The sequence below is a fragment of the Seriola aureovittata genome, chromosome 6, assembly GCF_021018895.1.
Source record: "Seriola aureovittata isolate HTS-2021-v1 ecotype China chromosome 6, ASM2101889v1, whole genome shotgun sequence".
NCBI lineage: Eukaryota > Metazoa > Chordata > Actinopteri > Carangiformes > Carangidae > Seriola > Seriola aureovittata.
In genome coordinates, this window is record NC_079369.1 from 27,319,607 (window position 1) to 27,331,964 (window position 12,358).

The following is a 12,358-nucleotide window of genomic DNA, read 5'->3' on the forward strand; positions in this document are numbered from 1 at the left end:
TCAGCAGCATCAGCATGGCTACAGCGGATCAAACGCACCCCGACCCTGGTGTTAAACACCCACTCTGTAAACTCTATGTCAAAGACTTCCCTGTAGACATATGGTTCATATGTCAGTGTCCATATTTAGTGCCAGACCCCCCCTCCTCTCTTCCCCAACTCCCCAGAAACCAGACCAGGCTGAAAAATTAGTGGGGGGACTGAGCTTTCAATTTTGGGAACGCTGCAGGACTGAATTACAGAGCTTCCCTTCTGGAGAAACCACATACACACTCTCCCATCATCCTCTGCAGTGTGTGCATCCAGTGGACTTGCAGGGGTACAAAGTCCTCCCCACTTCCACCACGCGACCCCCCCATCCCGATGGATTCCGATGGCTTGGTCGGATTGGTTGTTGGGACAGGACAGGATGTGCTGTGGTTGGAGGGAGGGAGGAGGTGTTAACTGGCTCAGATACCACCAGCTAATACCCCCGCCCCCTCCCCACACCTGAGCCCTCACACACCTCCTGGGATGGACTCCACCCCCACTTGACCCCACCCCCTGGTTGGTTGCAGGTCAGGGAGGGAGGAAGCCGACAAAGTTCTTTCCAAGGACATAGACCAGTGCTTAATGGAAAGACGTGATCTGACGGGGAGGTGGTGCGGGTGCAAACAGACGCCCTTCCTGTTTCACAGTAATAACATGAACTACACGTGGAGGGATGGGGGTGATGATGGGGGAGGTCGGGTGGAGGGGGGTTATAAACGTGGGGAAGCAGGGGTTTGTTGATGTGTTGCGACCAGACACTGGTGGATCAAGCTCGTTTATCTGGGAGGCTTTGGCTTCATGGCTCATTGATTTTTCTCTCTTAGCCATCATTTCAGCTGGTCCCCTCCTCCTCCTCCTCTTTCCATCCACCAGTCTGGGTGAAGCTACAGCATGTTGAGGGTGGGCAGAAAACTCTGGTGTCCGAAACGAAGCAGGCAGACAGGAGAGAGATGAGTGACTAAAACTTTACCAGTGGAATATTGATCATGAGGAAAGTGCAATTTTGTTGGCTAGCTGTTGGATAGTTAAATATCTTTGTAAGATAGCTCGTTGAAAACAGTTGTTGAAAAGTATATATAAATATATATTTTTCTTCCTAGTCCGCTCACACCTCTGGGACTCTAAAATATTGGGGTACAAAAGACAACAACACAGCGTTGAACTAGAAACCATAGCCTTGTGAGAAATAAGGGGAGCTGTATTCACTTTTATTGTTTATTATTTGTTGTTTGTTCATCTTGAAAAGCTGTTAGCATGGTAGAACAAGAATCCCTTTAAGAAATATCATCAGTTTAAACAATCATTTTTTAAAGCTTTTCTCGCAGCTTAAGTCTGCCTTTCATTTTGTTTAAGAGAAAAAAAACGCAAAGCGATTAACTTATTTTAATGAGCACATCGTTTTACTTTAAAAAAAGAAAAGAAAAGCAATTTGAATTTCTCATGAGGCAAAATCATGAGAAATATAACGAGTGAATTTAAGCTTAAAAGTAATCATGTTTTCTCCGGTTTCTGTTGGCGAGATAATCTTTAACGGGTGCCACCCGGTAACGGGCTGCCCAATGATTGGGCGGGTCTCCTAGAGCTCCTGTCCAATCAAAAGCACTTATTCCTGCAGTTGGCCAATGGCCCGCGAGTGTGTAATCAGGGGGTGAGGTTTAGCGATAAAGAGGCAGAGCAGAGGGTAACTCTCTGGGAGCTTTCGTCCACAAATAGACAAGACAGCCGAGCGCTTCACATGCAACTTACCATTTTGTTGAACTTCAGTTTTGTTTTTCCTTTCCTATACTATATATATAAATATATATATATACACACACACACACACACAAACACAAACACACTCACACACACACACATACACTCTTACGACCATCCAGCGTCGAACAAAAGTGAATTTAAGTGAAAATTTACAAAAAAAGAACAAAAAAATCTGCATGTTTTAGTGTTAGTGACAAATTTTTCCATAGATGATGTAGTTAGTGAGATAAAGACACTATATTGTAAACCCAACATCAGGCACTTGCCAGCAGCCGTCTATTAGTTTGGCCCCGTCAAGGCCTTTTCTATCTCTCTCCTTCACAAACAACCAGCTCTCTTCGCTTCTCGGCATTTCTCCATTCTTTTTATTTCTTATTCCTTCCCTTCCTGCTTCCTTGCTTTTTCCTTCATCAACAGATCAATTATGCTTTTCAGTTCCACAACGCTCTCTTTCATCCGTACATTATCAAATTGCACGAAAACAATTGTTCCTCATCAATGTGCCTTGAGCTACAGTCCAGTCCTGAGGGTGCACAAGATCCAATGTGGAGAGTTGTTTTATTGTTTTTTTCTTCCACCCTCCACACCTGAGATTTTGTAGGTAACTGGAGCAATTAATGTCGAAGCGTTAAAGCTGAAGAGGAACGCTGTGATTTCCAGAATTACTCGCTGGTAAACTCTTAGTATAAAAAGGTCTGAGGCCTGCGCTGCACTGCTTTCTGCCCCCACTCCCCCCACCTACCTGCAGCGCTGAGCAGAGACCTCACAGGTGAAATCCACACCAGCTACAATCAGGTCAATCATCTCCAGATCTCTGCTAACTAGTGGCAACACGCTGAATTTTTGTGAAATGAGCATAAAGTCTGAGGTTTGGGTCAAATTTGCTAAGTTCAGTTTAGCTGAAAGGTAACAGATATAAGTTAGCTAACGGTTTAGTGGCGTACACACTTTGAATCAGGTTAGCTCCCGTTAGGTGTGGTTCAGCTTTGCTAAGTGTTCATTTTAGCTCCTAAGAAAATTTTGGCTCAAGTTAGTTAACAGTTCAATTTAAGAGCAAAAATTTACTGATTTGAGTTAGCTAGCAATTCGGTTGCTAAAACACTTAAAATCTGGTGAGCTAACTGCTATCAGTTTATCTAATAGTTTGGTTTACTACGTAATAGTTAAGTTTAGCAGATAAACTGTTTAGTTCCAGTTAGCTAACAAGCTATTTTAACTTCTAAAAATGTTTGGTTCAAGTGACTGATTCAAGTTAGCTAACAGTTTAGTGGTTAAACACTTTGAATCAGGTTAGTTAACGTTTGGTTAGGTTACGTTAAGTTTGGGTTACCTTTTGCAAACTGCATCCTTTCAGTTTATTATAGCATTTTTTTTAATTAACTAGCTCTAGTTTTAGTAGCTAAAACACTTTTAATGAGGTTAGCTAACTGTTGAGTTTAGCGGCTAAAACAGTTAAGTTCAATTTATCTAAGAGTTCAGTTTATTCCCTAGTTCTCAAGAGTTTAGTTTACCAGCTAAAACAGTTTGAATGAGATTAGCTAAGAGTTCAGTCCCCAACAGTAAAGTTTAGTAGTTAAAAAAGTTCAGCTAGCTAGCAGCTAAGTTTAGTGTCTAAGACACTTTGAATCAGTGAACTAACTGTTGAGTTTAGCAGCTGAAACAGTTTAGTTCAGTTTTCAGTTTCAGTTTATTCCCCAGTCTATAACAGTGTAGTTCAGTAGTTAAAACAGTTTGGATGACAGCGATTATTGTATGACATGTTTATTTTAGCATCTAAAGGTATTTGCTTCAGCCTAGCTAACACAGGCTATGTTGTTCCCTAACAGTCCACTTTAAAACTTAAAAAAAAAAACTTAACTATACATAATAAGTGTGGTGGTGATTAGATTAAAAAAAATTTTAAAAAACAACTGTTATTCTTTATACCATACAGTAGGAAAAATGTGTTTTTCAGAAGATATGTACACGGTGAAGTTGATGTCTGTGAGGATGGAGTGATACACTAAAAACACACCTTTCTGTCAAGGTGCGTTCCAATCACCTAGTAGTTCCCTGCGCAGTGGACTGCACAGGGTATTCAGCCATGTTAAGTAAGATTCCAAACCGTAGGGAGCAAAAGGTGCTCAGTTCAAAGGGACCTATGAACTGAGCAGGGAATAACTGAACAACCATTCATCAATTCACCAGAAGTTGACAAGATTACCCATCAGTCATTGCGCCTAGCAGGTGCGCCAAAAACGACAATGGACAACATCTTGTAAATCAATCAAATCACATTTATTCCCAAGTTACATACAATTAAATATAATAGGTTTTGTAATGGTATCAGTTATTTATCAATATATATTAAATTTTCAATATTTTATTTCAGTAGTGTAAAATGTCCACAGTAGCAGCAACACGTATCCGAGGTGTTTACGTTACCAGGGTGACGCATGGAGGAAGGAGGATGTCTGCGTTTATGACGTTGCAGGGTGCTCCGAATGAAGTAATTTTGTTGAGGGAAGTTCCCTTAACTGATATTCCCTGAGCAGGGAGCAAGGAGCACTGTTTATGTACACTATGGATCGGAACGCAACCTCACTCTTTGTGTTGTCGGCAGTTGAAGACATTGTGCTCATTTGACTAAATTTCGCGATGCCAGTATCTTGATGGAGCAGACGGAGCTTATAACTGCTCACTACCTGGTAGATTGGTTCAGTTGAGTGTGTTTACCCCCCCCCCCCCCTCCATCCTGTCCTTTGTTTGGTGGGGTGACTTTTACATCTGTTGCTGTAATCTCCAAACAGCAAAACCTTTTCTTTTTAAGTCCTCCAGTTTTAATTTTTGGTTTGTTTGTTCTTCTACTTTTGTTCCCACATATGAATAATGAAAACTTTAAATATGCAATACCTGCTTGCACTCACTTAGACTTATTTTGTCTCATATTGTTTATTTAGTCTGATTTTTCTTTCTATTTACTTTCAACCAAAGTTAGCATGCACATGACTGGCGTTGTGCTCTGTGGCCCTAAAAATAAATAGTGAAGCCAGCCCTGTAGTGATGCTCCAGCCAAGCTGAGCCGCTCAGGGATTCCTTCTTTCCTCCCTTCTTTCCTTCCTTCCTTCCTGTTTCGATAATCTACCAGGCGGCCACAATACGACATTCGGGTCTCTCTTTCCTAAAATTTAAAAAATTTAATTTCTTTGGTCACAAGCAAGCCTTAAACAAGTCCAACTTCTTTTCCATCGCACAGAACAGTCAATCAAAAACATTTCTGATGATGTCCAGCATTTTAACTGTACCCCGCCCTGCTCCGCAGAGGTTCTAGTGAATAAATCATTTACCCGTTCTGTGTTCGGTCCATCTATCAAAGTTAACGGACAGTGACGTGATGGTTTAGTAGTTCCACTTGTGTGGGTTGTGTGTTTCCTCTTAGTGTGACATGTTTGTCTCTGTTCTTGCCTACCCTTTAGCCATGAGTTGGGCATTACTTCCTTAATTATCTGCACTAAATATGAAATAAATGACAATAGTGAAAAAGTATGTAATAAAAAAATACAGCTTCCAGGGCTTAAAAAGAGCGAAGGGAATATAAAAAAAAAAAAAAAATTGCACGGACATTTTTTTTTAAGTGTCACAAAAACCTTGTGAAACAGCCTAGCATCTAATCAGCGACTTTTGGCTGTGTGTGTAAGATAACGACAAAATTGCACCCTTTTTAAAGAAAGAAAAAATGAAAAAGAATATAAAAGCAATAGTTTGGGCAGTGTGTTGTTTTGTTCTTGTGTTATGTGTGTAATTTAGTTCTGGTACAGCAGCGAAGAGACGCAGAGAAGAGTTAGCTCTTAACGGACGGGAGGGCAGAGCAGCAGGGCCACTCGGCCTGACTGGGAGACGTGTTTGTATGTTGTATAGTTTTATTAATTACACTGATTTTAAAGCTGCCCTATTTTATAATGCAGGACTTTTGTAACATTGATTAAATGAGGAAAAACTAGTGTTGTGAATTTTCTGATTGTTTGTATCGAGGCCACATTACTAGAACTGGTTTGGTTTGTTTTCTGGGAACTGGATTTAAGTTGAAAACTTTCCTGTTTCCTTATTTTCTTTATTTTTCTTTGCTTTCCTTTTTGTATGTATTTAAGGACATTTCCTCTTTGATGGTATAGCATATTCCTGTACTTAAAAAGTACAGGGCGCTGTGGTGATAAGACCATTGTAAATGGATGTTACAGTATGCTCTATGTTTGAAGGTTATTTGTTGCATCAGTGTTGATGAAGCTAAATCTAGGTAATTCTGAGGAAAACTGGTAAGAGAAGCGAGCGTTTTTTATGCATTTTAAAAACTTTAGTTTTAGGCAGGAGACAATGACATAGCCAGCCAAAGGATGCCCCTACTATAAATGCATCTAGGCATCTTTTTTTGTGTTCACCATTCCATGCAGGAAAATAAACAGCTTGATTATGCAACATGATTCTTTTTCTTTTCCATCTGTTTCTTTCTTCACTGGCCCACGAGATCACCTCCTCCTCCTCCTCGTCCTCCACCTCCTCCTCCTTACCCAGCCCTCCCTGAGCCTGGAGGTCCACTCTGATCTCCGTCCATCCACACATCCACTGCTGCTCATCACAGCATCACATGCATGGAGCAGATAATCAGCAACAACAAGTCAACAGGATGATGGACAGTTCAAGTGTGATCAGAGTTTCTGCTCATTTCCGATGTTACCTTCAGTTTTTATCACAGTGAGATATTTTACTTTTTAATAAGAAGAGTTTTAGGCAACACTCACAACCCTGACACAATCAATGCAAAAAAAGCAGACTTGGTTTATAAAAATACACTTTGCGCGTTGCTGTTTCGCCTGTGAAGCGCAGGTGAAATGCGAGTCGTGAAGAAATTGGTGTTTCATGGTTATTTCTGTATAACATCAAGGCCTATTCTTATTCTGGAGCCTCACGATCCTCCACAGATTGAGAGCTGTGGTTGTTCAAATTTCCCATGATTCTGAGCACCAGGAAGATTTCTCCTGATGCTGGAAACAGCAGCCGCCCAAAACAATCTCACCTCAACTCCGCCCCATTTATTTATTTTATGACTGTTTCTGTTTCCGTCGTAGACTGTGAAGGCCGAACCGAAATGAGAAGTTCCGGTCTAAGGAGTCTTTTTCACTTTGCGTCCCCAGCTGTTCCCACCCTTACCGTTGCAGCGTCTAGCAACCTTGATAACGTGTAACTTTTTTTCACAAAAACTTGAGGTTTTAAGGCCCTTGGTTTAACAGTTGTACCGCTGAACAGAGCTGAAACCCAATACTTACATTTAACAGTGTAATCCTCAGGCTCTCTGTCAGTGTTGTTTGCTGCCATATTATTTAAATTAGCGAAGCGCAATGAATCTTGGGATATGTTGGACCATGAAGGATCCACCAGTTGGAGCCTTCATCGTCCAGGAAAAGAAGGATGCATTTGAAGGAGCCTTTGAAATGGGACAGTGTAGTCGCACCGCTGTGATACAATGTGTCTTCAATGCTCCTGAATTGGGACACAGCTTTTCTCTCTATTGGGCGATGCGTCGTAAAGATCGTAAAGTATGATCCCTTCTGCACAAGATGGGTCTAATTTCTTTCTTTTAAACAACTATACAAGCTATAGATCTAGAAACAACAAAATAATAACTTGTGCTGAGTGAAGCCATAAAATAATTGCAACATAGAATAAAATCTGATTATGTCCAAACCATTTCAAGTAAATTAAAAGGCAAACCCATTTTTCAGTATGTAGCTTGTTGGTTGTTGCTTTTGTTTGTGGTGGGGACAAGTTAAGATACAGACACAGTCAAATTTAAAATGTAAAGCTAATGAACGAATGTAAAGAAATGAGCAGCAACTCAAATCCCACTGGAGCTGGAGTCCTTGAAGGGAGGATGTGGTGTGACTTGAAGCTGTGAAGAGTCCCAGTTCACTGGGTGGTGGTGGTGGTGGTGGTGGTGGTGGTGGTGGTGGTGGTGGAGGTGGAGGTTGGGGAGGGGCTGAATGTGAAGCTCACTACACCACGTTCTCCTCCTCCACGTTAACTTACACCAAACACACCAATCACAGCTGAGGCAGAGAGAGCAATGAGACGCTGCATCCAACCAGCTGAACCAACACACACCACACGCTCACACACACCAGCAGAGACATGAATTGACATGAATCTGTTCCCAAAAACAAATCTGACAAACGCCTCTGAGCTTCTAACAGCCGCTGAATCCTGCAGCTTCCTCCACTCGCCCCAAATCCAGACAAATGATCCAAAGTTTGTTCAACCAGCAATGTGAGAGAGAGAGAGAGAGAGCGAGAAAGAGAGAGAGAAAGAGCTGGAGACAAAGACTGTCTTAAGACTCCAGAGGAGAACCACTTGCATTTGCCTCCCCCCTTCCAATATCCCCCTTCCTCCTTCTTCTTGCTTCGCCCCCTCCCCTCCCCGCCAAGAGTTGATTTTTGGATTTTGACTTAGAGGAATTCTGCCGCTCCATCAGGAAACAGGGTTGAATGAAGGCTGGGCTTTTTATGCTAACGCCTTTGTTGTCTTCACGTTTGTCCAAATTCTCCTGGGCAGAGATAATCCCCTCCGCCCCTCCCTCACCTCCACCACCACCTGAGATACAAATCCATCAGACCGGACCGCTGTGCGAGTCTGCAATTTGGAGGGGTCGGAAATAATCGAATTTGAGCGGCTCGACGTGAAGAGGGGCAGAATTCTTAAGGCTTAGACCAGGGTATTTTTAATCCACCCAAGACGAAGTACTTTCAATCATTTTAGAGGCCTGAGTATGTGAATGACAGCGACGCTGAATGGACAGTACTCTTAGAACAATCGTGCAAGTAAGGGAGAGAGCCTCAGTGACACCTGAAATCCTCCTCCAGCAGCGTTCCTTTGCTCTGACCCGATGTGAAATGAAAACACTGCCGTTTCCTCCATTGTTCACCTCGGCACCGAATCACAGCCGAGAGCGGAGCAGAAGGAAGTCGTCCTTCACCGCGTCGGCTGTGCCGCAGAGCGAGCCGGGGAAATGAGTATAAATGGCATCACTTTAGAGAGATGAAGGAAAGTCATTGGACGAGGAGGCAGGTAACACTGAGGCTGCTCTCCGCCGCTCAACTGTAATGAATTACAGTGTCACTGCTCCTTTGCAAAGATATTTATTTATCCTATTGCAAAACCATTACATGGTGCTAAGTGTTAAATTGAGCCAGTGAAGGGGAGGTAAGCTGGAAAATGTGACAATTTGAACTTACTATCATGCTTCCTGACAGAGTATCAAAGCATAGCAGTCTAATCTGCATGAGAACTATGCACTGACTAAAAACAAACATCCACACGTGCACGTGGCCGTGCGCCTGCCCACGTGGACTTTGGTATCTACTTTGTTAAAAATTTCAGCCTCTGCCTTCTTTTACGATCGATCCTTCCGTTTCCAGATCCCAGCTTCTACGGACCGAACGAGTTATACGAAAAATCTGAAAAATAAATGAAAAATAAAAGCAAACCAGCATATTACATGATATATTGAAAAAGATCAAATGTAGTGCCTGTGAAAACCTGTATTATAATGCTCTTCTGAATACTGAATACAATAATTGTTTGTAACTGTTGAAATTTCTGAACACCAGTAGCCTTTGCTGTCTGTCAGGCCCCTCTGATTATAGCTAATGTACAATAATCATAAGATATAACTGCATGCTCTTCCATAATCGCCTAGTAAGCTGTTACCAAGACAACAAATGAGAAAAAAAATTACAAAAACCAGATTGTTCTGTTACTGTTTTGGTTCCTCTCTTCTTTTTCTTACCTCTCCCTGTATGCCTCAAACTGTCTCACCTCCTCTCCTTCATCCTTTCTCTCCATACTCATCCTCACACACGGGACTCTTTCATCCCGACATGAAAACACTTCCACAGTTTTCTACTGTGTCATTGATCTGACGGGTGTGCCACCATGATGACTGCCCCGGGCCATCAGCGGACTGCCGCAGCCTCGCGGGGGGTTTTCATCCGACAATCTCCAGCTAACTTTTAACTTCAGCAAACACCCGGTTGGTCTGGTGCCCCCACCCCCACCCCTCCACCCCCCACATCCATTGACCAGCAGGCTGAGAAATCTCTGCATGGCTCTGGGTGAATCCTCCTCCTCCCCAGGCAGTTTCCTGCAGGAGACTGAATCGATGGCCTCTGCCTTTTTCTGCAACGCTCAGCACTATGCAGGACACAACCCCCCCACCCCCCCCCCTTCCTCATCGAGCCTCCGCTGCGTCTCCCCCCGGCAGGACTTCAAACGAGCCGCCGCTCCTCCAGGATGAGAAAGGTCTAGAAAGAGAAAGAGGTAGCCAGCACCTGGGAGACTCCCCCCTCTACTCCCACCCACCCCCCACCCCCCTCTCCCAGTCCCAGGCCAGCTGGGGTCGATTGGCTTGTCTAGCTCACCTCCAGTGGCTCCTCTCTGCTTTCGACTCGCAGCCTGTCGATGCAGCTCGGCTCTTTGAAACTAAACAGTTTTCTTCGACTTGTGCATCTGTTTGAAAACTTTGTCTTGACAAACTTTGTTGATGGTCAGACTGTTTTATTAAAGGACGATGCCAGTGAATTTAAAAGTTCCTGCTGTTTTCCAGGTTTTCCAAAGACGTGCTGTAGTGTTTTACCTGCTTCAAATCTTTTTTCTAATCTCTCTGCTAGAGCCGGGAGTTTTGTTGTAACATAGAAACCATAAGTCTGAAAACTAAATTTCACAATCATAAAGAAATGAATGGAGATCAATGACAGACAGGAGGGAACTAAAACACGACAGCATGCTTTGAAAATGGCCAGGGGAGAACAGGATTAGTAGTATACAGTCTAAAACAGACTAAACCTCCAGGCTGGTCCTCTAGAAAGTAGAGTAGAATAGAAACAGTAGAAATGTAGAAACTTTCTTCACTGTGTTCAAGTTTCCATCAAAACAAACCAGGGATTCATTTTTCTACAGTTATCTCCGGCCCAGCTCCGGCCCAGAGCCGCCCACACTCACTTCATCGTCCAGCCTGTTGATGTTTTGAATATCGGAGCCGATCACCAGTGTAGATAATCAATCAGCTCAATCAGCATTTCTTGATGCCTTTGGCCCGTCCCTCTGGAGGCGACGCTAACCGTAGCTGTCCCACGACAATCTCGAGGAAGGAGAGCTTTATCCTTATCTTTCACCCCCAAGCGTCGCCGTGCCGACCGTGACCTGGAGCAGTCTGAGTCACACATTCACATCATCACACATCCCATCATCCCCTGCTCACTGCCCAGAACTCCACAGAAACCAGACGCCACCTTCATCCTGACGACCACCTGTTCAGTTCCTCCATCATCATCATCATCATCATCATCACCTCCTCCATCCTCACCCAGAACTGACTTAAACCTTGTGCCTCTACAACTCTTTTATGGAACAAGGCGGTGTTTTCTGCTGCCGCCGCCGCACCGGGTCCTGACCTGGTGTCACACCTTCGTTCAGTGTTAACTAGTTTCCATCAGTTGTGTCCGGTGCCATTGTTTGTCCATCCTCTGTGTTCTGAAGCTGTGAGTTTGTACTGACTTCCTCTGTCCCCTCTGACTTATCTGTTGTTCCGTTTTTGTTTTTCCCTTCTCCGACTGTTGTTTCTGTTGAACTGGTGAACTGTAGGCCCATCCCTCTCGGCCCCATTAGTGACTCCATGTCCACGCAGACTCAATTTACTGGAAGCAAGATGTGCATTTCCTATGCAACAACGACAAAAAAAAAAAATAAAGACGCTAATGCTCTATCGACCGCCTCTCTGGGTGTTTTTGTGTTGTGATCATGTGTGTGTTTCTGCACATGTGTGTGTGTGTGTGTGTGTGTGTGTGTATTTGTGACGTGTATTTGTGGTGTGTCCAGGATTTAAGATTTCAAGAATGAAAGAAAAACTTTTTGATATAGAACCACTGGGATTTTTTTTTTTTGACTTGAGATCATAAAAAGTTTCTAAAAAGTTCAAGCCTGAGAGTTGTAATCTGAAACTGGAGGTCTGTCAAGGTTGTCAGTCATCCAGGTCATGATTATCCAAGAAAATCTGAACTGAGAGCAACAGGCAGAGACACTTCTTAAACTGAAGAGGCTTGTTGAGTTGGAATGTCTTCATGTAGCCACAGTAAGGCTGTGACGACGTCAGATTTTCCCTACATGATTATCTTGGCCAAAGAATTCATAATAACGACACTATTACGATATCTTTAGGGAAAATAATAATAATTATAACGATGATGCTAATTCATCCTTACCTTTGTTTATTGTGTGTTTTGTCTTTTAAAGCCGAGTGTAAGGAGATGGAGGGAGTAAAGTTGACAGTAAAGTCTTTCAAATTTCCAGACACCCGGAGAGGTTTTATGTTTAATAATCAAGATCCTCTCATGTTTGCTGTGATGGTCCCCCCCCCCCCCCCCACTCGCTCTGTAAAGCCCAAAGTTTGGTTTCATGTGATGTTCTCTGAAACTCAGGCAGAGTGAGACCTCTTCATGTAGCTGTTTCCAGTGTTCAGTCTGCGTTGAAACAGAGACACTCTTGTT

The 12,358-nt window shown here is 43.1% G+C and overlaps 1 protein-coding gene across 10 annotated transcripts in view; it reads left to right on the plus strand.

The window, feature by feature from the left end:
* Positions 1-6,244, plus strand: part of nfia (nuclear factor I/A) — a 179,966-nt gene extending 173,722 nt beyond the window's left edge. For all 10 annotated transcript variants that reach the window (XM_056378689.1, XM_056378690.1, XM_056378694.1 and 7 more), the window contains one exon: positions 1-6,244. This exon is cut by the window's left edge and continues 191 nt beyond it. The gene's annotated coding sequence lies outside the window, so the exon portion shown is untranslated.
* Positions 6,245-12,358: the final 6,114 nt, after the last annotated feature.